The sequence below is a fragment of the Panthera uncia genome (genome assembly GCF_023721935.1).
Source record: "Panthera uncia isolate 11264 chromosome A3 unlocalized genomic scaffold, Puncia_PCG_1.0 HiC_scaffold_12, whole genome shotgun sequence".
Taxonomy (NCBI): domain Eukaryota; kingdom Metazoa; phylum Chordata; class Mammalia; order Carnivora; family Felidae; genus Panthera; species Panthera uncia.
In genome coordinates, this window is record NW_026057579.1 from 10,112,735 (window position 1) to 10,140,256 (window position 27,522).

Below are 27,522 nucleotides of genomic sequence, written 5' to 3' on the forward strand. Positions count from 1 at the left end.
CCACAGCCTCCCCGAAAGGCTCCCTGGGTACCACTCAGGCTCTTGTGCTGAGTACTGCCTCCCTCATCTTTTCGCTGCCACGTGATCTCCCAGGACTAACCTGACCTGCCTGGCCTCATCTTGATAGCACCTTCCCCACGGTGTGTATTTAGCACTTGGACCAGGAGGCCGCCAGGTGGTTCCAAAGGCGCTTACTGGTGGCTCAATAAATATTTGGTGGATGAATGAATGAATGAATGAGTTGTAAAATTCCAGGTCTGCCTCCTCCCAGCTCAGACTGGGAGGGTGAGGGGAGTGGTTTGAGCTGCTCACCACCCGCTCCAGTCTGAAGACTGGGAAGAGACACCAGAGTTATGGGAGCAAGAGGGGACTCCTTGCTTGGGACACTTTCTCTAGTGCTGCTGCCATAGGGGCGGGGCAAGGCTCTCTTGTCAGGATGAGGGAGGAAGGAGCATCTCCTCTGAAGCCCCCGCTAAGCGCAAACGACCGCAGCATTTCTCCGTTTGGAGCCTGGAGTGTGTGCAGGACACAAAGCACACAAGCGATGAGTGCTTCCCTGACCCTCAGAGCTCCCTCGTTAGGTTGTTTGTGACCGGATGATCCCCTGGACGAAACGATCCCTACAGCCATCACTCAGATTCCCAAGAACAGGAGTTTCCACGTCACAAGACCTCATCTGCTGGAACTAGCCTACAGCGCTCACGGCATCACAAGGCGAGGTGGCTACTGCCCGAGCCTCCTGACAACCAGCCTCCTTGGTTCACCTTGAAGGCAGAACTTCACGGAAGCTGAGTGCGAAGGGGGAATGTGTTAAACCAGGTGTCTTCGGAATCCTCCGGAAAATGTTATAACCAGACTGGCTCTGCAGAGTCTGATAAGTGCCAGAGACGGAAAGGGTGGGGTTGGGTGGTGTCACAGTCAGTTATAAAGCTGTGATGCAGGCTGTGTGTCCCCTGTGTGTGCTCTCAAAGTCAATTCGTAAGACACACAGTCCGGAAGAGTGTCTGACAATGGCAGGGGCTCAGTAGATAGTTGTTGATGGACTGGTGTCGCATTGTCCCCAGCTTCCTGAGTACCCGGTGGCATAGAGCCATCTTCCCAAAGGCCAAGGCGGATCCCATCATGGTTCTGACCCACCCGGGGCTCGAGGCACAGGTAGCCTGTCCACTTCAGACATCCACGCCCCATGTTGGCTAGAAGAGAAGCTCTGAATGGTCACGTAACTGTGTTTTGCTGTTAAAAAGGGCAAACCCTGGATATGAGCTCACAAGCTATTTCTTTCCCTGTGGAAAAGTGGGCTCTACATCAGGAAGCAAGCTTCTTCCTTGCCCAGAAGATTCATAGTCAAATGCTTGTAGGGGAGATTACTGAAACTCCAAAAAGGTCAGAAATGCCTCCTGCCTTTCTCGAGCATTCATTCTAACCCAAAGGGATGGCTCAGTACAGGCTTGTTCGCACCCTGGCTGTGTGAGCACTGGGCAGCTCGAGGAGCCTTGGGCAGAAAGCACATGCGTACCTGGCAGAAGCCACATTGACAGGTGAGGTCTGAAGTGAAGGCAAAAGGAAATGATTTTGTGAAGCCTCGGGTTGACCAGAAACACCCACCTCTTGACCTTGGCCTTGCCACTCAGGGTGATTCACAGGGCGTCCTCAGGGAATCTCACCAGTGCTCTCCAGCAGAAGTATTTGTCACGTGCTGGTATTTCCAGCACTCGTCTTCCAGCTGACCTCCTCTCTGGGGGCTGCTGGGGGCCCATTAAGCTACCCAGGATGGCGAGTCAGCAAGCTGACATCCTTAAGAAGGTGATGGTTGGCTTTGACTCAGGAGCACCCCGGACTGAACGTTCTCTCTCCCTTGCCTAACCGAACCCCCAAGATCACCTTTCCTAAGAAAGAGCTTCTCCAGAACATCTCAATCTTAGCTCCTTCTGCTGTCCCTGCCATGTGGGCAGCCCCTAGGTGACAGTACTTGCCGTCACTTCATGGGTGGTGGCACTGTACTGGTTGCACAGCGATCACTTACGGACTTTCTTGAAAATCCAGATTCCTAGGTGCCACACAAGAAGCTTCCTGTGGGGGAGACAGGACATGGAGAAGAGCAGCTCATATTCTGACTCATTCTCAGGTGCTTCTACGACACCGCAAGGACTGGGGACCACTGGCAATTAGAGCATCGAGACTTTGAAAGTGCATTCATTCAAATATCCGTGCCTCTGTTCAGACCTCCGGAAAAGCAAATTTGACTGTTTTGCTTCCTGACAGCGTTAGAAGAAGCAGTTCCCTCTTTTCCTAAAACAAGGTTGTTCTCTGGCTTCTTGATACATCCTAGACCAGCGGGAATCTGCAAGTGGCTCCAAGGCGATGTGGCCAACAAAGGGCCTTCCTAAGCAAGCATTCCAGACTCCCACAGACCCAGCTCCAGCATGTTCCCAAACTGCTGGAAAGGAGTGAGGCTGGGAGTTTTCCTTCAGGGCTCACCAGATCCCAAAAGCTTCTAGAAGGAGTTTTCCTGGGCTAGCAAGAATTTACAGCTTGGGAAGAGATCCAACTTGATGCATGTTTTGCAGAAAAAACTCCTGGAAATGGCTAAATTCCCCATATCACGCGAGGGACAGAAGTGTGTCTTAAAAAAAAAAAAAAAAAGCAGGGTATATGTTGCTAATAACAAGACTGAATTAAGTTCTTAGATTCTGCTTGTTGCCAGTGCTGAGGCAGGAAATAATTCATTCTCCTTTAATTAATCTTTTTGTTTACATTATTTGCTCCCCAGGACTGGCTGAGAGAAGCCCTGTTTCTTTGTTTTGTTTTGCAGTCCTTGGTCAGTCAGATTTGGTGGCATTGTTCCTCAGCCCAGGGGGTCCTATGGGCAAAGCCCTTGTCACAACACACCCACGGTGGAATGAAGGAGGGGCACAGCAAAGACCAGCAACAGGCCCACCCGGTCCTGCAGTCAGGGTAGCACCTGTCCTGTCCATCAGTGCTGCCCCTGACCACTGCCAGCTGGGCCAGGTAGGACTCGCCTGTGTGTTGGGGGTAGAGGGAGGGGGAGGGGAGCCATGTCTGCCTCGCTCACACTTGGAAGCCCTGTTCTTGGCAAGGGGTTAATGAACATCGAATGCAAGAATGATAGGGTGAGGGAAAAACAGATGACTTCTAAAGTGGGCTGGACCGGTTTCTCCATCTCAGTCTCTTCACGCACGTATACATCTAGCGCAGTCGGGGTCGGGGAGGGGAGGGAAGAGGGAGGGAAGGAGGAAGAGAGATGGAGAAGGGGAGGAGAGGAAGGGAGGGAAAGAGGGAGAGACAATGATAAAAGCACAAGGTACTCCATGGGTCAAAATCATAGATGTTGCCAGGGGGAGAAGGCAGGGTCCCCGGTCACAGTGGCTTGGAGATTCCAGGCCCATCAACGGCTCACTTCACCGCGTCCATTCCTCACGTGCCGCGTCGAGAGGTCAGAGCAGGCCATCCTAAGTGGTTCTAGACTGGACAGGCAATGTCTGCCCACCCTGCTCCCGGCCCGCCGTCTCCAGCCCCAGAACGCCCAGGGGAGGCATGTGGAGTCCTGCTTTTTTCACAGGTTGGTTCTTTATCTCTTTAAATTCAAGAAGCCACTGGTTTGATCTCTGGTTTACTCACTTCATGACACTGGGGGGCCAGAGGGGGCCCCACCTCTTCCCAGTATTGTCAGCCCAGGTCAGGGAGAGAAGGCCCAGGAGCCAATGCTCATGAGGGTGGCAGCCATCACATTTAACCCCTTCCTCCCCTATCTGCTTGCTTCCCGGCAAAGGCATGTCCTGGCAAGGTCAGCTGAGTCCGTCTAAGTGTCCATGGTTCCATGGCATGGCACACGCCCTTGGTGAAGAAAGCGGCTCTTCTCGTGTGCAATGGAGAGATCCTACTTTATATATATTTTTTCGGCTTTCAAATAACAGGAGAACATTGCTGTTCTTTTGGCTCAAGCAAAAATAAGATGGTTTTGTTTTTGAAAACCCTATTTAAAGGGTTCATTATCTCACGGGCTGCTAACTATATACTCTGCGCCACACTCAATAAAAGCTTCATATAACTGTCTTTGAAATTAACAGCCACCTCTTGTGCTTTTCAAGTTATTAAAGACGCTGGCATGGTGGAGAGACTGTAAACTTTCTATACTGGTGATTAGTCAGCGGGGCCACATCCCACCAAATCCCCCAGGGCGTTCCCAACAAAAAGTTCCTTGTGACCCAAGCACCAATTTTTCTTTCTTGTCTGTTCATTCTAATTCCACTCAATTACTCCTGAGCAAGCTGTTTTATTCCTGTCAACTCATGTTATTTACTGGAGCCTGTCAGGAGGACTGGAGTGGAGGCTGATATTATGTAGGATGTTTTGAGACTCATTAAAACACTTTAAAACAATCACCTATTGTGATATTCACGGCCCTATATGGGGTGGCCTTGCCTGGGCCATTTGGAGCCTGGATCACTTTATTTATATACTATTAAAAGTTTCAGATGAGAATGCTTTTTCTTGCTACAAAAATTTTGGACCTGGGAACCCAGGATTGGGTCTGGGCTTCTGGAGGCTTCTGGGCAAAGATCCAAAAGTTAACAGATTAAGTGTGTGTGTGTGTGTGTGTGTGTGTGTGTAAGGGTGTGTAAGGGTGTTATCCAGGAGCAGCTCTACCTCTGACTAATGGGCTGAAGAGGAATGGGGGTCAACAGGCAGTTCCAAATAGCCAGAGACGCTTGCCTTCTGGAAGAGAAGGTGGTTTCCCTGGGACAGTGTGTGTAAGAGCAGTTTTCCTCTGCAGATGGAAAGGTTCCCTGCTGTGTCACTCTTGGTCCATCATTATATAATCACAGAGCAATTTGTAGGAACAAGGCACCACGCTTAGATGTCCTGAGGGCGTAAAGCAGATAAGTTCATAGTCCTTGCATCATTCGATGAAGGATCCACTTTGCTGGCAGCATGCGGTGTCAGGTGCCCAGGTGAGTACGTGAGCCAGTGAGGGACCAGAGCAGTCACATTATGTCCGCCCCCCCTCCCACCTTCCTCTTGCTTCCCACGGCAGCCTCCCGGCTTCCTGTGCTCCTGCGGCTCGTCCTAGTCTCTTCTGCTACCCCTGGTGACCCCAGGGCAGCCTAGATAGTCCCTGTGGCTGGAGGTCGACTCCTGTGCTCTAGGCGCCTGGACTCCAATGAAGAAGCCGTGCTCAAGCTGGGGAGGAAGTAGAGAATTTTTGCTCACCAAGTCCCCAAATCTGGAATTGCTCTTTTCTTCAGTGGTTCTAAGATGTTCTATAACGGCAGTGGTTGCTACGGACTCAAAGCAATGCTCAGGAAAAGTCTAAGTTAGGGGCACCTGGGTGGCTCAGTTGGTTGAGTGTCCAACTCTTGATTTTGGTTCAGGTGATGGTCTCACGATTCATGAGTTCGAGCCCTGCGTTGGGCTCTGTGCTCATAGCTTGGAACCTGCTTGGGATTCTCTCTCTCTCTCTCTCTCTCTCTCTCTCTCGCCCTTTGCCCCTCCCTCGAGTTCTCTCTCTCTCTCAAATAACAAGTTTTTTTTTTTAAAGAAAAAGTCCAAGTCAAAACAGCATACATCACCTCACACACTTCTAGAACATGGTTTTCCCACAAGTGTCTCATCTGCTCACACATGCCATTCTCACCCAAGTCAGGGAAATAGAAGGGATCATTCCAAAGCAGCACCGGCAGGGGAAGTGAGCCTGCGGGTCTAGAGCTATGTGCCATGGGGCACAGCAGTTCTCCTTCTTCAAATGCATAAAGAGGAGATTGAACTAGACCAACATTCTCATGCTGTACTTTAGGCATGAGATGCCAATCTATGCTCCAAGAGAAGTTGATTTCCAGTCAGATCCACTGAGGAAACGCTACTTGCTATCTCCCTAGTTCCTAGACTGGCATCCTGCTCCCATGAATTTAGAAAGTGCTGTGTTAGCTGATGTTCAGAACTTGTCCCAGCTGGAAATTCTAGGATGCAACAAACAGGAAATGTGGATATCCAAAGTTATACGGCATTTGCCCAGGCACCTGGGGGGACATACATAAAAATAAAATCAAACCCACAGACCTATCTCTTAGCCTGGGGTGAACCCAGCATTTGCATTTCCAACAACTCCCCAGTCAGTTGTGATGGGTAGCAAGCATCATACTGATAAGTTGGGGCCCAATTTAGACCCAGATGCTTTCACAGGGCAAGGAAATGAGGGAAGAGTGAAAGCAAGGTTTTGTGGGTTTTTTTTTTTTTTTAGAGTTTATTTTTTGTGCACGTGTGTGTGTGTGTGTGTGTGTGTGTGTGTGAGAGAGAGAGAGAGAGAGAGAGCGTGCCCAAGCAGAGGAGAGGAAGAGAGAGAATCTCAAGGAGGCTCCACACTGTCAGAGCAGGGCTAGAACTCATGAACTGAGAGATCATGACCTGAGCTGAAATCGAGAGTCAGACGCTCCACCAACTAGGCCACCCAGGTGCCCCAGAGAGCAAGGTTTTCAATTGCTCGCTTCTGTTCACAGGAGGGCTGATTGTGCCTTTAGAAGACACTTCACCAGAAGTCAACAGTTGAAGATGCAGTGGGGCAGAATTTGGTTTGGTTTTAAACCTCAGACCAAGGGGCGCCTGGGTGGCTCAGTCGGTTAAGCATCCGACTTCAGCTCAGGTCACGATCTCACGGTCTGTGAGTTCGAGCCCCGCGTCGGGCTCTGGGCTGATGGCCCAGAGCCTGGAGCCTGCTTCCGATTCTGTGTCTCCCTCTCTCTCTGCTCCTCCCCCGTTCATGCTCTGTCTCTCTCTGTCTCAAAAATAAATAAACGTTAAAAAAAAATTAAAAAAAAAAATAAACCTCAGACCGACACTCAGACTATATCCTAAGGGCAAACGTCTATGGCTCAGTTGCTAGGTAGCCATTGCCTGGGGCCAGATGGAAAGTGATGCTGGCTGTCGGCTCTAGAGGCTTTGGGGACCTGAGAGAAGGGCACCTGTGAGACGTGGCCTTCTCAGTGTCCTCTGGCTGCAAGCAGAGCTGACCCAGCCTTCTGTCCAGGGGCTTAGAGCTTTGGGGCAGAGAAGGCAGGAGTTCAGGAACAGGGCCAGATCAGCTTCCCAGGCCCGCGAGGTTAGTTCTCACCAACTAGGCCTAGTTTCTCACCGGGGAAAAACCACTGCTGCCCCTGTATCCCTGGCCTTCATCCACACACACACAGGAGAGTTGCTCGGCCCCCTGCCCACTGGCAAGGCCGCCTGCTGACTGAGAGTGTCTGCTCTCCCCAGGAGGACAAGCCAGAAGTGATGGATCTTGCACAGACTGAAGTTCAAGGTGAAGTGCAAGCCTGGAAAATAAGCCTTATTACTACTCCCTCTCATATATTCCACAACCCAGATGAGCTAGATGACTCACCACTGTTTAGACAGATTCCGTTCTCCTCCTTGAGCATATTAGCTTCTGTTTTTCCTTCCCCACCCGTCCGTTGGACTCCTACACATACTTCAAGGCCTATGTCAAATGCCTCTTCCACTGATCTCTCCATTAGATGCAGGGATATCACTCCCCTTCGGAATTGCCAGAGTATATTATTTGCATCTATCAACTGGCATTTTTTTTTTTTTATACGATAGTTGTTTTCTGTCTCCTTCTTTCAGAAGCTGGAAGCCGGAAGGCGGCATGTTTCAACATTGTGCTTTCTATGTAGCAGGTACGCGGTGACCATTTATGGAATGGAACGTATTGTCCTTGCCGACAGTCCTTGCAAAGCATCACAGCCCTCGCTACCTGTTGGAGGGCAACCGTTGGCACTGTCTCCATCTCTGCAGCATGGTGCCATCATCAAGCACGTGACATGACACTGACGGTGTGGGGGTGCCTCCTGAGCAGAGTCAGCATCTTGACTGAAGTGTCTGGACCCCTTTGAGTTCCAGTCCCCACATGGGGTTGAAAGACACTCCGTTCTCCATTGAATTTGCAATCCTCAAGAAATAATGAAAAAAATGGAAATTTATTCCACCGAGAATATAACTTGGGCGTACACGTGGGCCACATTTTGCAACAGATGGGTAACTTATCTGATTAACAGCGCTGATCATTTGTCATAACGTAACACGTTATATCCCATCTTTATCATCTAGAATTTCCATGTTTGTAAATCTCACCTCCCTAAGAATGACGAAGCTTCGTGAGAACAGAATGAGTGACTTACCCAAAGGTGGAGAAGCCATGGGTGTTAGAGTCAGATCTGGATCCAAAGTTTGGTATCATTGCTACTTAGCCAGCCACCTTGGGTGAGCTGCCGAGCTCCTTTGAGCTGGTTTCCTCATTTTTAAAACCAGAGCAATGCTGCCCACCCCTGTGGGAACCAAACATGCCAACGGTACAGATTACTGGCACGTTACCTGTCCTGAACTAGGGGTTCCGTGCCTCCCCTTCCCTTCTCTCCTCCTCTGCTCATCCTGTAAAATACACAGATGCTCTAAGATTTCTGCCACCAAGTTTTCCGAACCTAATGCTGAGCGAAAGTGATCCTGGTATACTTATCAGGATGTGCACACAAAAATATTAGAAATTAGGACTGTCACAGGAAATGCAAAACATGTGGCCGCTGTGTTAGGACACTACTTGTTCAGAAGAAGAAAACAAAAACACTCCCTAACGACTCTTGCCACATGGAGAAGTCTTAACATGATTTCCAAACCACCACTTCTCCTTGGGCCACGGGGCCACAGCGTACAAGGGGCAAGAAGGCCATCCTGCTGCTCTGAGCCCTGCAACGGGAGGCACCTTCTCAGATTTATCACCCGGAAACTTCACCTCCGTGACTCCGAGGGGAAGGTTTCCATGCGGTCTGCCCACCTGCTGACCCTGGAGCATGATGTCCCATTTTCCATGCATTCTTCCATTCGTGTCCTGTCCCGTGACATTTGCCTCACAAGCACTTGAGAACATCAGGCATCTGCTATTTAGTCTATAACCTGACACTCAAATTAAGAAAAATAAATGAGCTTACGCTGGCCTTGGGTATTTCCAGTAGCTGGAAATTCCCGTGGCTGAGAAACCTCGTGAAGCCATCTTACTGCAGCATTTTATAGATCTGGCTGCAGGGGCCAAATTACCCTGCCCAGTGAGGTGGGCAGAAAGAAAGCCTGCTGATGACAAAATCTCTTTTCAACTAAATGATTATTTTTGTCTTGATGTATGTGTGGTTATGTTGTTATGAATGACGGTGGTTTTGTTTTGTTTTTTTTTTTCTTTCCCAAAGTTTCAGAGAGAAGAGAGGCATGTCTTTAATTCACTACCCAGGAAATAGCGAGCGTGGTTCTTCTTCCAAAATCCCCATCCAAGAAGCTGATGGCAGGCCTCTGAAACAGACCACCTGTGGGCACGTCACGAAGAAGTGGGCTTTGTTTTGACCAGGGCCTGTGGAAGGGGATGCTCAGTGCTCCGTCCCTTAAATGCACTAAACGGTCGTTAGCCAAAGTGGATTTAACACACAGCCTCAAAACCAGCAGCTGTCTTTGCCACAGACATTGACCCCATCCCGCGTATAGACAGGCATCGTGTGTAATTACCCGGAGCATTTCCCTCACTGTGGAGTAAACTCGGGGTCTTCCCACCGGGGACGTTGCTGTGATAGAGTGGCCTGGATGCGGCCTGAGAAAGAATAGTTGTGGTGTACATACTCCATCCCAACTGCTTGTTCCCTCTCCGTGACCTACCCTTTGTGGGAAGCCAGGAATGCCAAATATTTCTTGCCGCTCTGCGCAGGCCTTTACTTACACTCCTCCCCACTCTGCGGCCCCAGACCTGGCCTTCTCCCTGGGCAGCTCAGGGCCCTCTGTCTCTCTCCTTGTTGAACGACTGCATTTTTGTTGGAGATGGTACATGAAACGTATTTCAAATAAAGCAAGAAGAAAGCATAAAATGATGTCTACGGGACCACATGCCGCCGTGCTCTGGCAGGGTAGATGTGCAATCCCCACGTAGGAGACTTCCTTGATAATGGCACAGTGTATCAAAGTTTCTAGGCTGGAGATACAATCACTTTTTTCCAAAAATGAAATGAGAGCCAGTCAACTGCAGACCAAAGGAACACAAGGTGGAAAATGGATGGGGAATGTTTTTAAAGAACCCACTGGCCACGCTGGGTGTTTGTTTCCTGAAGGGGAGAATTAAGCTCTCAGATCAGGTCTTTCATTTTTTGGTTTCGTTTCTAATTCTAGAATCTCCTCCGACCGCACTGGGAGGGCAAAGGGGGAAGACGGCTTCTTCTGTAGTTTTTGCTCCACATTTGTGAGGACATTTTCTTCAACAAATCTGTTTTGCCCCAAGGTACATTCTCAAAATATTTCCAGGCAGTATAACTCCAGAGGTGGGGCCTCAGGGAAGCTATGAATGTCTTCATTGCAAATCTACTGAAGAGAAGAGGTAGGCATCCTGAAAAGTTTCCTCTGGCTAATAGCCATGTGTCTCCGTGTGCCTGGGACAGCCTCCATTCATATCTGTTGACCTGTTATGATTATGAATAGTTGCCTCTTTCAAAAGTGTCCTGTTTGGATGATAACTTGTGTGGACATCCCTCCTGTCATGAAAAGTACCATGTCTTATGTCCATGTCAAATATGGTGTAGAAGTAACTGGTTCTGCAGCTGGCCTGGCAGGTGGCCTGGCTCTCAGGAGGGAAGGGATGACATCTGAACACACAGGTGGTGCCGTGGTCTTACAGGCCACCGTGCTGTCCATCCCTCGGGGCAGGTCCTGAGCTTTACACCCAGCTGCTGACTGCACGATATTAATGGGAATAATTGAAAATAAGACACTTGGCTTTAGATTAGAAGGCAAAGTAGACCACTGGGTCTCTTCCCTGTCTCAAGACCTCATGCTCCTTAAGACTCCACCAACATCTGCAGAGTAGACGGTGACCCTGCTGGCTGAGGCAGGACCCCCTCAGCCCAGTTTTTCTTCCATGCCAGGATAGGTGGAACATCCCCAGATAGAAAAACAAAAACAAAAAACAAAAACAAACCCACCCAATACATCTTTGTCAACAAATGCCTAAAATACAATAACGAGCATGTCCCGGACATTATTGCTTGCCCAGATGAGCTATTGGACCCATTTGGAATCCTATGTGGGTATTTAGGTAGTGAGAGAAAGTTTGGAGACAAGGGGGAAAGGAACAAAGAATGGATTGACTGATGATTGTATCCTAGACTCTGAGCTCAAGGCGTGACTATTTGCCTACTGAACATGTACATAATTGCATTGGTGTGGGGAGATTTTTGTCCACTCTTAATTATTTTGAATACATCAGAAGGTTTACTTTTAAGAACAATTCACAGTAACATATATAGCCATTTGTGGACATTCCTCCTAAAGATAAGTGTTTTGTTATCTTTCATTTTACTCCTTATGCAAAACTCATTTATGATTCTGACAGTGTGCGTACAGAATTAATATTCAAAAAAACCTGTTTGATTTGTGTTACTTTTTATTTTAACTGGGGTTCATTTTAAATGGATTGAGAAGAAACTTATGATGCTTTGTCAGCTTCCAAGCTAACCATGACATTGATGGACACGAGACAGATGCAGGGTCTGTTACCAACACTTGCTTGCCAGGTCCCATGTGGTTGAATTCAGAGCGATGTTGCACAAAAGAAATGGTTTTGATTAAATCCTAGGGCTAAAAGAAGTAAAAAAAAAAAAAAAAAGAATTATCAAACCAATCCACAGCCATCTGCATGTGCCATGAGATCTCAATAGGGTAAGAGATAGGAACATTGAGAAAATAAAACATGTTGGTTTTAACGTGGGAGTATCTTTCTTCCCTGTTTTATACCTGAGCTAATAGGCTGATGGCTAAATAGTAGAGTATTTAGAACTGGAAAATTATCAGTGGACTATAAAGATATCTCTGCATTCTGTAATCTACTCTGGAGAGACCTTCTAACAGAGGGCACACACTGCTCAAATAAGGGATGAACACAATGAAAAGAGCCGAAATAAAGCTCACGTACTGAATACCCACGCGTTGGTGAGCTAAACAAACTGAAACGAGTTTTTGGTAATTTACAATAAGAGTGTCTCTTTTGATAAACCGTTTTCGGATGGCAACTTTTCACATCTGCTTTACTAGATGCTTCATCATGTACTGTTTCCTGTGCACAAAGAACACCTCCATGTAGTTGCTTTGGGACTCAAGGGGCAGCGCTCTGTTTACAGAGAGCTGGTGCTCAGGGACCGCCTCCCCTTCCTTTTACTAATTAACATTCTTGACATTTGACTTGACAATAGTATTAGAGAGGCCTAACACACAACTTTTGTAAACACAAATAATCTTCTTGGTGGGAGTTACTGCTGAGTCAATACTGTTTCCGGATATAGTTTGATTTGTCAGTTACAAGTTTCTAAGGTTTCTGTTGTTTTCTAGTTGCTTCAGAACCCACCAGGGACTTCTTCTACAATGAACCTGGTACGGAATTACTCAGCTTTAAAAAAAAAAAAAAATAGCTGCCTCGTGAAACAATCGGAATGTGTTGGAGTTGTTTATTTATACATTTAAAAGTGTGTTTTGCATGTGGTGTATGATATGGATGTCATTTGGTCATGGCACCAAAATGGGTGTAAAGAATAGTATAAATACACGAATATATATAATATGTATACTATATAGAGACCATATACATACACATACATATTTGTATCTGTATATAATATATCCGTGTGTGTGTGTGTGTGTGTGTGTGTGTGATGTGTAGACACTGCTCCTCTTCTATGGAAAGTGCTATTTCAACCTGTACCAAACGGTGTTTTCCTTGGTGCATCGCCAAAGCAGACTACACCCCTTCTGATGTCTATTCTGTATTTGTCATGTTCTGCTACCTCCGAGAGGTAACGTAGTGTTTGACTTCTTTCCTTATTCCTCCGATTAAAGTAACATGCAATCTTTGAAATTAGGCTGGAAATATATTAATAATTACTTTAAAAGTGTCATGAATATACAAACTTCTGCTGGTATGGAATGTACAATCGATTTGGTCCTGGACAGACCAAACATTTACCAATATATTAATAACACCAGATATAATAGGTTGCAGACATTAAACATTTACCTCGACAAACTTCTTTCTCTGAATATCCTGCAGATCTAAAACTATTCATTGGAGCCATCATACACCTAATAGCAATGTTTACTTACTATCTGCATTAGTTATTAGCTATTTTTACCTGTGTCTCCATTTATTTCACTGAGGAAAAGTTTTATATTTCAAAAGTAAGATCAAAATCCAACTTTCTCTTGACATTGTTTAATACATCTTTGTGCTCTTTTCTAGCTACATTTTGAAACAATTTTAGACTTAGGAAAGTTCCCTTTGCCCTTCACTCAACTTCCCCTATGGTAGCCTCTTACACAACCACAACACAATGAATGGAAGGATGAACATCAAGGCAATACTAATAACTAGACATGGGAGGCGGTTAAAGAGTATCCGAACACCAATTATGTGTTTTTGGATAGTTTCCCCACCAATGTCCATTTTCTGGTCCAGGAGCCAATCCAGGATCCACATTGTTCTTACAGCCTTTCAATATGCCCCTGTCCTTTTGTGAGCACTTCCTTATTACCTGTCAAGCTCTTTTTTGTTTTAATGTTTATTTACTTAGAGAGAGAGAGAGAGAGAGAGAGAGAGAGAGAGAGAGAACCCTAAGCAGGCTCAGTGCTGTCAGCCAGAGCCAGACACGGGGCTCGAACACATGTTCCACGAGATCATAACTCAGCCAAAGTCAGACACTTAACCAACTGAGCCATCCAGGCATCTTAAAGCTATTTTTAATAAAAACCATTAAACATAATTCCACTTGAATTTAATAGAAGAAAAAGAAACTAAAATATAATTAGATGTGCTGAATTTCAGGTAAACATTTCTTTATAAGACTATGTCCTAAATTATCTCTCCAAAGGCAAGAAAAAGATCATGAAATACATTCAGATATTTATCAGTTAGGATTTGGTGCCTAATGAACCACTCTAAAGCTTTGTGGCTGAAAACAAACACCATTTCTCATTGCACACAGCTCTACAGGTCCGGGTTGGGGTGGTGGGGGTTGGAGGGGGAAGTGCAGTTCTGTAGCTCTGGATTGGCTGATCTTGGGTGAATTGCCTTGGGTGAAAAACATTTATGGTTAGGACATGCGTCTGGGTCTGGAGCCTGGCTGCCCTGGGATCCCCACATCACATATGTGGTAAGAGTTGGTTATCTCTCAGCAGGGGCAAAGGGGGTGGCCTGATCATGTGATCTCTCATCCCGGGGCAGGATCAGGATAGCCCAGGCTTGCTCGCATAATGGTAACAGAGTTGCAAGAAAGAGACTGGAAGTACACAAGGCCTCTTGGAACAGGCTCAGAGCTGACACAATCTGCTCTTGGTCAAAGCCAGGCACCGGACCAGCCCAGAATCAAGGCTGCTTATTCTATTCTTCTTCTTCTTTTTTTTTTTTTTTTTTTTTAAATGTTTATTCATTTTTTTGAGAGACGGAGAGAGACAGGGCGTGAGTGGGGGAGGGGCAGAGAGAGAAAGAGAGAGAGAGAGAGGAGACAGAAGCCAAAGCAGGCTCCAGGCTCTGAGCTGTCAGCACAAAGCCCGATGCAGGGCTCGAACCCGTGACCTGAATCGAAGGCAGATGCTTAACCGACTGAGCCACCAAGGCACCCCTGCTTATCCTATTTTCCTTATGTACTGATGTTGGTCATTCAAATACAGAGTGCTCATGACAGCATTATGCTTTCGGATTCTAAGCATTCAGCAGATTTAAGCATTTATTTGGGGATTATTTTTCCTACTATATTTTTGAACGTATTTCCTATTTTATTTGTTCATTTTTTCTTTGCAAACACCAGTTATGTATTTTTGGATACACTTTAACTGTCACTCATGTCTATCCTCTTCCTTATAACCTCTTTTTGCTACTATTATATACACCTAGAATGTCCCTTTAGAAATTTGCAGGCCTAAAAGTGTCACGTTATTAATCCAGGTTTTAGATAAAATGCCACATGGTTAGAGAGACCTCTCCTAGTCACCCAATCTAAAGAAGACCTTACCTTTTCATCTCCTATCACATAGTCTTGTTTTACTTTTTTTACTAGGACTACATATATTTATTCTATGTATTTTATTTTTTCTACCCCCTCCCCCACCATCCTAGATTATAAACTCTATGAAGGCAGAGATGCTTCTAATCTTAAACCCCGCTAAAACTCCAGCATTCAGCAGCGCTCCTGGCATATAGGGGGTATTCAGTAATTGGTTGTTGAATGAATGAATGAAAGTCCTGTCTGTTTTAAGGTAAATTTTTTTAATGTTTATTTATTTTTGAGAGAGACAGAGCGTGAGTGGTGGGGGGCAGAGAGAGAGGGGGCCACAGAATCTGAAGCAGGCTCCAGGCTCTGAGCTGTCAGCACAGAACCTGACGCAGGGCTCGAACTCATGAACTGTGAGATCATGACCTGAGCTGAAGTCGGACGCTCAACCAACTGAGTCACCCAGGCAGCCCTGCTTTAAGGTAAATTTATTCTAATTTTGTTGCATATAGTATAGCCTTCTTCTCTGTAATATTTTTCATTTACATTTATCTCCTATAATGTCCTTGAGATCATAGAGAAAACTCTTTGTCTGAACTCTTTCTCTGTTTCCTTGGAAAATTTCTCCTGTTGTTATTTATTTTCCTTTGTCTTACTTTTTTGTTGTTGTTAAAGTAAACTCTACACCCAAGGTGGGGTTCAAACTCAAGAGTCGTGCACTCCACCGACTGAGCCAGCCAGGCGCCCCCTTCCTTACATTCTTTTTTTCTTTATTTTCTCTCTCATTTCAAAGCAGACCTGTGTGGGTGATTCTTTCTGATCATGGTTCATCTCCTATACTTGCTGAAAGGTAGTCCGTAGAGGCAGGGAAGCAATGTTGGTAAGCTCGAACATACTGCTTCCTGTAGCCTCTCACCAAACCTATTACTTTCCTTAACCTGTGAATGTGCACCATCGTGCAGTTTTCATCATTTAAGAGATTGGCAATTTGCAAAATGCCGTGTTCCTCCGATGTCTACATCTCACCTCACTTCCGGTCGTCTCCACAGTGAAGAGAGTAAGTAGCGGATGAGAATTGTGTCACCCCGGTTTCTCCTTCATTTTCATCGGCCATGTGCTGTGGTGTCAAAGTCGGTCTCTACGGGGAGAGTCTTCTCCTGCAGTGAGTGGCCCTCTGTGCCCCTAGATCTTACACCACTTGAAGAATCCTTGTGGGGCTCCTGGGTGGCTCAGTCGTTGAGCCTCTGACTCTTGATTTCGGCTCAGGCCATGATCCCAGGGTCTGCACTGAGTGTGGAGCCTGCTTAGGATTCTCTCTCTTTCTCCCTCTGCCCCCCCCCCCCCCCCCCCATGCCCCCTCTTTAAAAAAAAAAAAAAAGAGTCCTTGCCTGCATTTCAGGGTAACCTCTGTTGCTTTGGGGGAAATGGCCATCTTGCCTAAGGTCTGAGGATATGTTGTTAGTTCCCAGTGTTCTTCCTCATTTTGGTCCAGATTTCACAGCATTTGGCAGATTTGCTACATTGTTTGTGGTTCAAGAATGTAGTCGCATCCGTATTTTACTGGCAACTAAAATGTGCCTCCATTTTCTGTTCTTTTTGAGATTTTTGAGGAAGAGAGGGGGAGAATTAACATCTGTACACCACGATCTTTAACCAAAACTCGCTTTGTACTCTGAATTGCATTCAGTAAATGTGTGTTACGCAGTGTGGGAGAGGCCTTTCACCTACCAGGCTTGGGACCGAGATCTGAATTCTCACAAGGTTTATCTAAAATTTTATGGCACAATCTTGCCCCCGCTCCATGTCCTTTCTTCTCCATCCATTTTGCTCTGCTTTTCTGTACCTCCAAATCTCTAGAGGTTTTTGGTTATTTTTGGCCTCCTGGTGCAGCTCAATGTGCTCTCTTCCTCCTTTGACAGCGATTTTCTTTGTCGTTTTTGTGGCGAGAGCTTTCCCGGGCCCTCATCTCCCTAACTTCTCCAACTTAATCCCCAGGGTTGCCTGACCTCAAAGGAGTAGTGAGTTGATAACAACCACCCTCTCCAGCCCCCATCACTGCCTCTGCTTATCTGCATTTACTTTATCCAAGCAATGTTGCCAAAGCTGGTGTGTGTATTATCCCAGGTAATCCTTCCAAAAACCCTGCAAAGTTAATATGATAACCTGCAATTTAAACATAAGGATGTGAACGGGATTTTTTTTCCCCCTAAAACTGACTCCAGATTTATACTCAGAGATGTCACTGTGTGTGTTCAGGAAAATACTTTGAAAGATGGTCTTGGGGGTGATTGGGCTCTCAGGGTGTCAGAAGAGGTTGGAAAGGAGAAATTGTTGCTTTGCTGCAGGAAGGAAAAGGGGGAAAAGAAAGGAAAGGAGGGGAAAGAAGTTAGAGGCCAGACCTGAAAAAGAGCCAGTAAACTCCCAGGACTGCCCCCGCTGAGGTGTTAGAATGCCATTCCTGTACAAGGTGGCTGTGCCCCCTCCTGGATCTCTCCCATCCCCCAATCTTCCACCCATCCGCTGTGCACCCAATTGCTCGGACGGGGGTAGGGGGTGGTTTCTACAGTTCTTACAGAAAGGTCTTCTTGGCCGATGCCTCAAAAGTCAAATGTGCACACCGCAGACCAGGGGCTGGGACACAGAAGGGGCATGAGCACAGAGCCCCTCCGCAAAGGGAACATCTTTGAGCAGGAAGGTTTGGACTTTTTTTTTTTTTTTTTTTTTTAGCCACAGGATTGTGGTGGTTGTGGTTGTAGAGATAGGCAGATGCCTTGAGCCAATTTTTCCTCTGTCTTAAGAGAGAAAGAGGCCACAGGGTTTTTATGACATCTGGGCTTTATGTCCATACGAAAAATGAGGCTCAGAGAAAGCAAACAACGTGCCTCAGGACACTCGAAATATGGAGGGCCTCTTGTTATTTAACAAACCTGCCCAGTTCTTTCCTGCTCAGGATGTTTCAGGGCAATGTTTTCCCCCAAATCTGTGCCTTGCCAGAACACTCCCCAATCACTCCCAAATCACTCCCCCAGAGATGTTTTCCTCTGCTTCCTATGAGGTACCCCCCTGCCCACGCTCCGTCTCTCACTCCTTATCATGCTTCATTTTTCTGAAGAATCGCAGATAGCCCCACCAGGGGCAATGTTACAAATGTAATTTTTAGGCTAGCTTCTCTAATAGGATAGAAGCTTCTGGAGGATAGAGATTTTTGTCTTTCAGTCACCACTGTGTCCAAAATGCCGAGTATAGAGAGCTTAGCATTTAGATGGTGCTCAATAAAGATGGGTGCTCAATACACTCAATAAACGTTCACAGGGTGCCTCCTCCATGTAGGGATGGTCTCCTGTCTTTCTCATTTCCAACTGATCAAATGCAACCCAGTCCGCTCGTTTCGAAGCCAGTCACAGAGACACTGTACTTTCTTCAGAACTGAGCCAAACAATGCATTAGGCCTAGTCTCACAAGTAGCTGCCTCTATTTATTGACTTACTTTGAAGGGAACTTCAAGGAGCTTTGGTGGGGAGCCATTACTACATTAGTCAGATATGAATCTGCTGTTGTATTCTCTCCTCTACACGTGAAGCCATAAGTCTACAGGGCCGGAGACACTCGAGCCCCATGGCTTAAATTTTATGCAACTTTCTCTGGAACAATCATATGCCCATTTCTCAACTCCTCATGCCTGCTGTCTGGGCTACAGGTCAGCCAACAGTGGGCGGAAGGTACCAGGCCATCCTTGCACAAGACTTCTCCATCCTTTGGCCGAGGGAGAAGGATGTCCAAAGGGGAAGGACGCTTCATTTCATTCCATGTTTTCCCTCACATATTTCTCACGTGATGCTAGCTACGCAAATGAAGCGGGCTACAAACGCTTCGGCCACGAGCTCCAGCCACACCAACTTTGAAGAGCTACAGTAATAATACCTGGGTCTTTCTTTGCTCACCTTGAGACCATGCGGCATTCTTGAACCTCTCATTTCATTGTCTTGGTGAGATCATCTACCCATCAGCAGGATAAATCATTGGTAAGATGTTGGAATGTCACATGCCCAGAAAATTCCTAGGAAGAATATGGCCATAAAAATAAAATCACACTGTTGGGGAAGAAAAAACAACAAGCAACAACAACAGAGACAAAAACATAAATTAATGCAATAAAACACATCTATTGGGAATGACTGGGGCAGGGCAGAGGGCTCTTTCTACATGCCGAACTGAAATGTTCTATTAAGGTTTAAGAAATCATGTTTACAGCAGATATAAATTAAATTAACTGTGAGTCCATAAAAGAGGACAGCTGTTCTCCATCTCCAGTGATGATAGAACAAGAGGAAAGGCTGGTCAGAGGTAAGGAAGACTTTCTTCCTGGCAGTGGGACCTATAATAACATTAAGGGGATAATGTGGGGACACAAGAGTGCTGTGAAGCTGTCGCCTCTGACACACATTGGGAGGGCACAGATCACATGAATTTTACATGTGCCTTGATGTCCTTTGCCCTTGACCAAGATTTCATAATAGCCCCCGATTTCTCTGTACATTCAGCTCTTCCACTGTAAATAAATGGGACTCCTTACACGGAAGCTCCAAGAATGCAAATGCACATCTCAAAGTGAAAACAATCATCTTGTCCTGGCTGCAATAGCGTGGCTCAAGGCTAGGTTGCTGAGTGACTGAAGGGATCTCTGATCCCGCAGGTTTCAAGACCATGCTCAACGGCTGAGTTCACCAGACACACATAATGCCTGGGTCATTTCTATCTCTACTTGCTGGCCTGGTGCCTTCCCTAACATGCTGCATCTGTGACGGGGATCCCACGTGTCTGCCTTGCCTACCAAGCTGCACCTTCACCTCTTGCCCCCACTCCACAGGGCTCTGGAAGCAGCAAATGGAAATGCAGATAAGGAGGAAGAAAAGTATGTGATATCTGGGAATTGTGGCAGGAATCCAGGAATGTCCTAGGGACCATATTGAATTCTGCTTTTCTGATGAGGTTTGATTCATATGAATGAACTACTTTAGGTTTTGGTCAACTCCAGTGTATTATACTGGACAATGTTCCGGAGATAATAATTTCTTAAAGTTACAAAGGCATCTTCAACTTACAAAGTTGTCTGGAGGGATTTTATGTTTGCTTTATTTTTGACTTGGTAGGTTGTTTTATTTATTTTATTTTATTTTATTTTATTTTATTTTTGTTGTTGCTGAATACTTTTAATATAGTGGTTTTTAGATTAAGTGTGTGCATGTGTGTGTGTGTGTGTGTGTGTGCAGTAATATATAAAAAGGATTATATACCATGACCAAGTGGAATTTATCCCAGGAATGTGAGGGTGATTCAACATACAAAAAATAATTTATGTCATATGCTATATCAATATAATAAAAGACAAAAACCACGTGATTATCTCAACAGATTCAGAAAAAGTATTTGGCAAAATCTAATATCCCTTCATGATAAAACAAAACAAACAAATTAGGAATAGAATGGAAATTCCTCGGCCTGATAAGGGAATCTCCAAAGCAAACAAACCCACAGCAAATATCACAGTAATGGTGAAAGACCAAAAAGCTTTCTCCCTAAGATCAAGCAGAAGACAAGGATATCTACTCTGACCACTTCTATCTTGTATTGGAAGTTCTAGCCAGGGCAATTAGGCAATAAATAAATAAATAAATAAATAAATAAATAACATCCAAATTGTGAAAGATGAAGCGAAATTATCTCCATTCACAGATGGCACGATCTTCTATATGGACAATCCACACATACAAATAATCTAGCAAAAGTAATAAATGAGTTTAGCAAAACTTTAGGATGCAAAATCAATAACAAAAGTCAACTGCATTTCTCTATACTAGCAATGAATAATTCATAAATTAAACACACATTCCATTTAAACTGGCATAAAAAGAAGGAAATACTTAGGCATACGTTTAATAAAAGTGGGGCAACACTCATACACTGAAAACTACAAAACGTTGTTGAAAGAAATGAACAAAGACCAGAATGGACTGAAAGACATTCCAAGTTCATGAATTGGGAGGCTCAATATCATTAAAACAAATAATTCCAAAGGAGGTCTACAGATTCAATCCTATCAAAATCCCAGCTGCCTTTTTTCCTTTTTTGCAGAAATTGATAAATGGATCCTCATACGCATACAGAAATGCAGACAACCCAGAATAAACAAAACAGTCTTGACTAAAGAAGAACAAAATTTGTGGAATCACCCTTCTTACTTTGAAAATTACTATACAGCTACAGCAGCTAAGACAGTGCAGTTCTGGAGTCAGGGTGTACATAGAGATCACGGGAATAGAAAAGAGATCCCAGAAATAAATCCTTGCATTTATGGTCAATTGGGATTTCAACAAGTGTATCTGTCAGGTTTTTTTCAGAAAAATGGAACCAATAGAATATATGTACGTGTGAGTTAAGAGATTTATTTTTGGGGGACACCTGGGTGGCTCAGTCAGCTAAGCATCTGACTTCAGCTCAGGTCATGATCTCACAATACGTGAATTTGAGCCTCACATCAGTCTCTCTGCTGTCAGTACAGAGCCCACTTGGGATCCTCTGTCCCTCTCTCTCTCTGCCCCTCCCTCACTCTCTTTCTCTCTCTCAAAAATAAATGCACATCTAAGAAGCAACTGGTTACCAAAACTCTTTAAAAAGAGAGAGAGAGATTTATTTTTGAGGAATTGACTCATGTAATGTGGGAACTGGCAAGTCTAAAATCTGTAGGGCATGCTGGCAGGCTGGAAACTCAGGTGAGTTGATATTACTGTCTTAAGTCTGAAATCTGTAGGGCAGGCCCAAAGGCTGAAAACACAGGCAAGATTTCTGTGTTGTTGTCTTGAGGTAGAATTCTTTCTTCTCCGGGAAACCTCCGTTTTCACTCTAACGGTCTTCTACTGATTGGATGAGTCCCACCCACATTATCAAAGGTAAGATCTTGTCAACTTAAAATCAACTGACTGTGTATGTTAATCACATCTACAAAATACAACCACGGCAATGTCTAGACTAGTGTTTGAAGGAATGATTGGACACCACAGCTAAGCCAAACTGACACATAAATTTAACCATCACAAGAAGGGTGCCAAGACAATTCAATAGGGAAAAGATAATCTCTTCAACAAATGGTGCTGGGGCAACTGGACACCTACACGAGAAAGTATCAAGTTGGACCTCTTCCTCATATCATATACAAAGTTTAATTCAAAATGGATCCGAGATTTAAATGTAAGAGCTGAAACCATAAAATTCTTAGAAGAAAGCACAGGAGTACTTTGTGAATTTGAATTAGAGAACAGTTGGTTAGATATGACACCAAAGGCACAAGTGACAAAGAAAAAATTAATTGGACTTCACTAAAATAAAAACTTTGTGCTTCAAAGGACACCATCAAAAAAAAAAATGAAAAAGGCAACCCACAGACTGGGAGAAAATACTTGCAAGTGTAAATGTCCCAGGTAACTGACAAAGGACTCGTATCTAGAATATATAAAGAACACTTATAGCTCAATAACGCAATGACAACCCAATATAAAAATAGGCAAAGCAGTTGAATAGGTATTTCTCCAACAAAGAGAATACAATTGGCTGAGAGCAATGCCTCTCACATTTACAAGTTATCCTTTTTTATATCCATTTACCAGTGACAATTCCCAAAATTTCTTTTTTTTTTTTAAGTTCATTCATCCACCATGAGGGAGAGAGAGAGCACAAGCAAGGGAAGGGCAGAGAGAGAGGAAGAGAGAGAATCCCAAACAGGCTCTGAACAGTGTGGAGGCCAAGGTGGGGCTCGAACCCACGAACCGTGAGATAGTGACCTGAGCAGAAGTCAAGAGTCAGATGTTCAACTGACTGAGCTACCCAGGAACCCCGACAATTCCCCAAACTTATCTTTAAATGTCAGGAGGGGCAAGGCCCGGGCTCTGTGTTGTACTGATGAGTTAATCGCTCATCCACTCTCTCAACAGATACTTCTTGAGCACCTACTATGATTGTCAAGGTCTTCAGAGGAATCCATGTGTGTAGTTTAGAAGCTCAGGTAGGGAAGACTAAAGCACTGTCCCTACCCTCAAGGAATCCACAGAGTTGCCCTTTACACAAATAAGCAATTACCAGGAGATGTGGTAATTTTTCAGCTCTGGAAAACAATCCCTATAGCTGTGTTCTGTCCCTGTTGGGTTTTCTGACCTCTGTAAACTATAACATTTCTGAAGGCTACTCTGTACACTGTTAACATTTCTGAAGGCTATTTCCTAGTGCTGCCTGCTGTATCTTTTTGTTTCTTTTCCTTCCTGAAACTAAATTCTTCCTGGGTTCTGGATTCTCAGATGGATTGCAGATGGCTGCGTATATGTCACTGATTTCATTTTAGGAGCATTTGTATTGCTTTCTGCCATTTTTAGTCATTTTGTTTTTAACATGAATAAAACAACTCCACCTGCTTCTTTCATAAGAGGGGTGTGGAAGCGTCAGAGGATCCTACTGGCGCTGAGCAGAAATGGTGGATTGCTGACCAGGGGTTCACAATTCTCTCTGCAGGGCCAGCCACGAGTCCCTAAAGACCTTCAGGTGACCTTGCAGTTCACTTAGTTACTGTGGACCTTCTGTTGATAGAGAAGAAATTACCTGGATGTTGCTGGAATTACCTGGATAATGGCTGTGTTAGTGAATATTTTTAGACTTGTGTCATTGTAAATCAATTAAATATCAACTTAGGTCTGGGGGCACCTGGGTGGCTCACTCGGTTAAGCATTCGACTCTCGATTTCTGCTCAGGTCATTATCTGGCGGTTTGTGGGTTCGAGCCTCTCTCTCGCACGCACGCAAAATAAAATATTTTTTAAAGAATATCATCCTAGGTCTGGAATTGATCTCTGGTTTGTTAATTTGTTCTTTTGTGCTTCCTTTTTTTCTTTCAATAAATGCTGTAGTAAATCCAGTCTGGACCATACTTCTTGCTGGCACTGGAGAAGCAAACATATACATGAAACACAATCTCTGTCTCACTGGAAGAAGAAAAAGAAGAAGAGGAGGTCCGATGACTTCATATGAATTAACTCAATTAATCCTCACAGCAATCCTACAAGATAGGCGAATTTTTATCCCCATTTTACAGATGAAACAACCAAGATTAAGTTCTTTGCCCAAGATCATGTCATTGCTAAGTACTTAATGGCTCTGGGGTCCATGAACTGTATCACTGTGTTAGGTTTCCTCTCTGAAAACACAGTGTTCTGTACCACAGATTCTAAAAAGCATATAAGGGGCGCCTGGGTGGCGCAGTTGGTTGGGCGTCCGACTTCAGCCAGGTCACGATCTTGCGGTCCGTGAGTTCGAGCCCCGCGTCAGGCTCTGGGCTGATGGCTCGGAGCCTGGAGCCTGTTTCCGATTCTGTGTCTCCCTCTCTCTCTGCCCCTCCCCCGTTCATGCTCTGTCTCTCTCTGTCCCAAAAATAAATAAAAAACGTTGAAAAAAAAATTAAAAAAAAAAAAAAAAATAAATAAATAAGCATATAAAATGAACTGTTTTGTTCATTTCTTCCACAAATACTTACTGAGCTCTAACTATGTTCTAGGCAGTAGACTAGCCTAGGGGGGATAAAAGGTAGCAAGAAAGACATGTGGTTCTATCCTTGAGAAGCTGACGGTCGCAAAGCAAATAAATCCAAGGACGCCAACCAATTCAAACGTTATAAACCAATTCAGTTCCTCCAACCTGGGATGGAGGGAAACAGCAGGGGAATTTTCTCTAGATGTGGTGGACAGGAAGGTCTGCCTGACACGTTAGCTAAGACCTGAAGGAAGAGATGGAGCTGAGCTGAAGGCAAGAGCATCTGGGATGGGGAATGGGTGGTTTTGAGCCACTGAAAGCAGAGAGAAGAACAGCGAGAGGTGAGTTGGAGAGGTGGGTATCCGGCCATGCGGGGCCTCAGGGGTGATAGTGAGTAGTTGTGATTTCATGCTGAAGGCAGCAGACAGCCACGAAGAGCTTTAAGTGGGAGCGTAACGAATGGTGTGACCTGATCTCTTTTTAGAAAGCACTTCTGCTTCATGGGGATGGATTACAAGAAGCAGAGACCTTGTGGAGAGACCCAGTAAGAGACTCCTGTAACATTCCAGGTGGTAATGAGTTCACTCTGGAGGGGGCAGCGTAGATGAAAAGTAGGTGAATTTGAGATATGCTGTGCTGGTAGAATCAACAGACGTGATAATAAATTGGATACGGAAGAGTGGAAGGGGCTACAAGGGAACACGAAGAGTCAAGGTTGAGTCCTAAAGCTTTGGGGAGGACGGTGGTTCCATTTCCTGAGATAAGACAGTGTGTGCGTGTGTGCGTGCGTGCGTGTGTTGGGTGAGAGGGAGAGTTACAGAGAGATGCAGTCCAGTCTTGTGCTTCAGATCCATGATGTCATCACATCTCAGCCTCCTTCCATCCTCCTGCTTTGCCATCTAGTGTGTGGCTTGCATTCTCATGGTCCCAAGATGGCTGCAATCCTTCCAGCCCATATCCATGTTTGCAACAGGAAGATGGAAAAGGAAGCAAGCAACATGGAAGAAAGTAGTGACCCTTCTCTGAAAGAAAACTTTCCTTGAAATCCCCCACAGACTTCTGCTTATATCTCCTTGGCCAAAATTCTGTCCCAAGGCTAGCCTTTGTTGCAAGGGATGCTGGGAAATGCGGCTTTATAATGGAGTGAGGTAAGTCTCTGCCACAATCAGATTAGGGTGACAGGGAGAATGGATATTGGGTAGACAGCCAACAGTGTCTGATAGACCATCCTCTGCCTTAGTTAACCTGTGAATCTGAGTAGCCTGAAGGACAATATATTTTTTAATTTACTCAGGTCTCCATTCTTCATGAGTGAGCAAACTGCATCACAAGTGCTGGCAAACCCGGGGCTGTCCTATTTCTGATGATAAAGAATCTTCCATTTGTGAAAAGGAAAGACCAACCTTCTGTCATCGACCTCCTTGCCACCTCCCAAGAGCATCCCTCAGTACCAGAACTTCTCTCTTTTTCAAGTGACCACGTCACGCAGAAGCATTGCCATCAGGCTTGGTATTCTGCCACCAAGCTCATACCAAATATCCTGAGAGGTTGGCTTAGTCCAATTGAGTGCCACTTTTATCTTACAAACTGCCTCGTGATTCTTGGAAGGGAAGCAATACCAGATTTAGCTATGGGAGAGTCTCCTCATCAGGGTCCCCAGGGCAGTCTAGGTGACCCAGGCGTGTGAGCCAGCCATCCCCAATATGTGTCTCTGGGATGCTGAAGCCTTTATTCCCTGTGCATTGTAGGGCCCCTCTACCTGAGCCGAGAAGAGAATTCCCTGGCAGAAAGCAGAGGCCTGTCTAGAAGCTGTGGCCCATTAGCCTTGTACAAAGATAGACTGTGCTCTGCTGGAATCTAATCTGGAAGCGTTTAATACATTTGCAGCACACGTGCCAGCTGCTTAGGAGGAGGGATGGTCAGTTTTTTCTCTAAAAGAGAAACTTCAAGCTGAATATAAATCAGCCTTCTCAATATGCCCATCATACCTGACACTGAAAAGAGTCTTCAGTGAGGGGAATTGTGGTCTCTGGGGAAGAACCTTGGCCAACAACGAAGAGAAAGAGAAGGAAGAGACCAAAAAAAAAAAGGAAGGAGAGGCTCTCATTGTGTTGAATCAGAAACCACTTTTTCTCTGGAAGAAATTCAGCAAGTGAGTGTCTTGTCAACTTACTCGAGTGAAAACAGGGGCAATTAAGACAGGACAAACCATCCCCAAACGCTCAAGTTTGGGATTCGTTGAACATCTCAAGCTATTTTCCAAATGTTTGGGGTTTGGCACAGTCCGGGCTCATGGTTGGGAAATTTTCCTGAAGATCTGTCTGAATGGCCCTATTTTTATTCCATCCCCTTGCAGTTAATATCCGGCTAACTCATTCGCTCCATGTTTTGTACTGGCTACACGTTGGATATCTTCAGACACTACACGCGTCTGTTCCCCTTCATGTGGTTCACCGAAATCTCAGGATATCGTCTTCCTGCCATTTGTGTCTCTTTGTCCACCATCCTCGGGGATTGGGAGATGGTGGCAAGGACAGAAACGGGCCCACGTCACGTGCAGCGCTGCACAAGGATTCCAAAAACGTTTCTCAAAGCCTCAGGAGGTGCAAGAGCTGACTGCACAGTTTTGAAAAGATTGCATACGGAGAGGGATTGAATTTATTCTCTCTGGCCCCAGAGGGGTGGAACTAGGACCAGAGACATCTGTGGGCTCACTACAAGAAGGAACTTCTCATTTCAGAGCAGCCAGAAGGACAAAGAGCTGTGTTGTCTTCGGCAGAAGACGTGGGTCTCCATCCGAGGTTCGTAATGGTCCTCCATTAATTTTTGGAGACTGAAAAATGTATCAATAAAGGTATTCAACTATAGACAATGGTTGGATCGAACGA

The 27,522-nt window shown here is 45.3% G+C and overlaps 2 long non-coding RNA genes across 3 annotated transcripts; one reads left to right on the plus strand and one right to left on the minus strand.

Annotated features, from left to right (window-relative positions):
- Window positions 1–960: 960 nt before the first annotated feature.
- LOC125937531 (uncharacterized) lies at window positions 961–14,173 on the minus strand. Of its 2 annotated transcripts, XR_007462419.1 has the most exons (3): window positions 8,193–14,173; window positions 7,397–7,963; window positions 961–6,038 (listed from the first exon to the last, which is right to left on the minus strand). It is a non-coding gene; the product is annotated as an uncharacterized LOC125937531 (long non-coding RNA). The 2 variants fall into 2 exon arrangements; XR_007462420.1 differs by having other exon boundaries at window positions 961–7,963.
- On the plus strand, window positions 14,150–27,522 carry LOC125937529 (uncharacterized). Its single transcript, XR_007462418.1, has 4 exons — window positions 14,150–14,231; window positions 15,194–15,550; window positions 24,025–25,782; window positions 25,929–27,522. It is a non-coding gene; the product is annotated as an uncharacterized LOC125937529 (long non-coding RNA).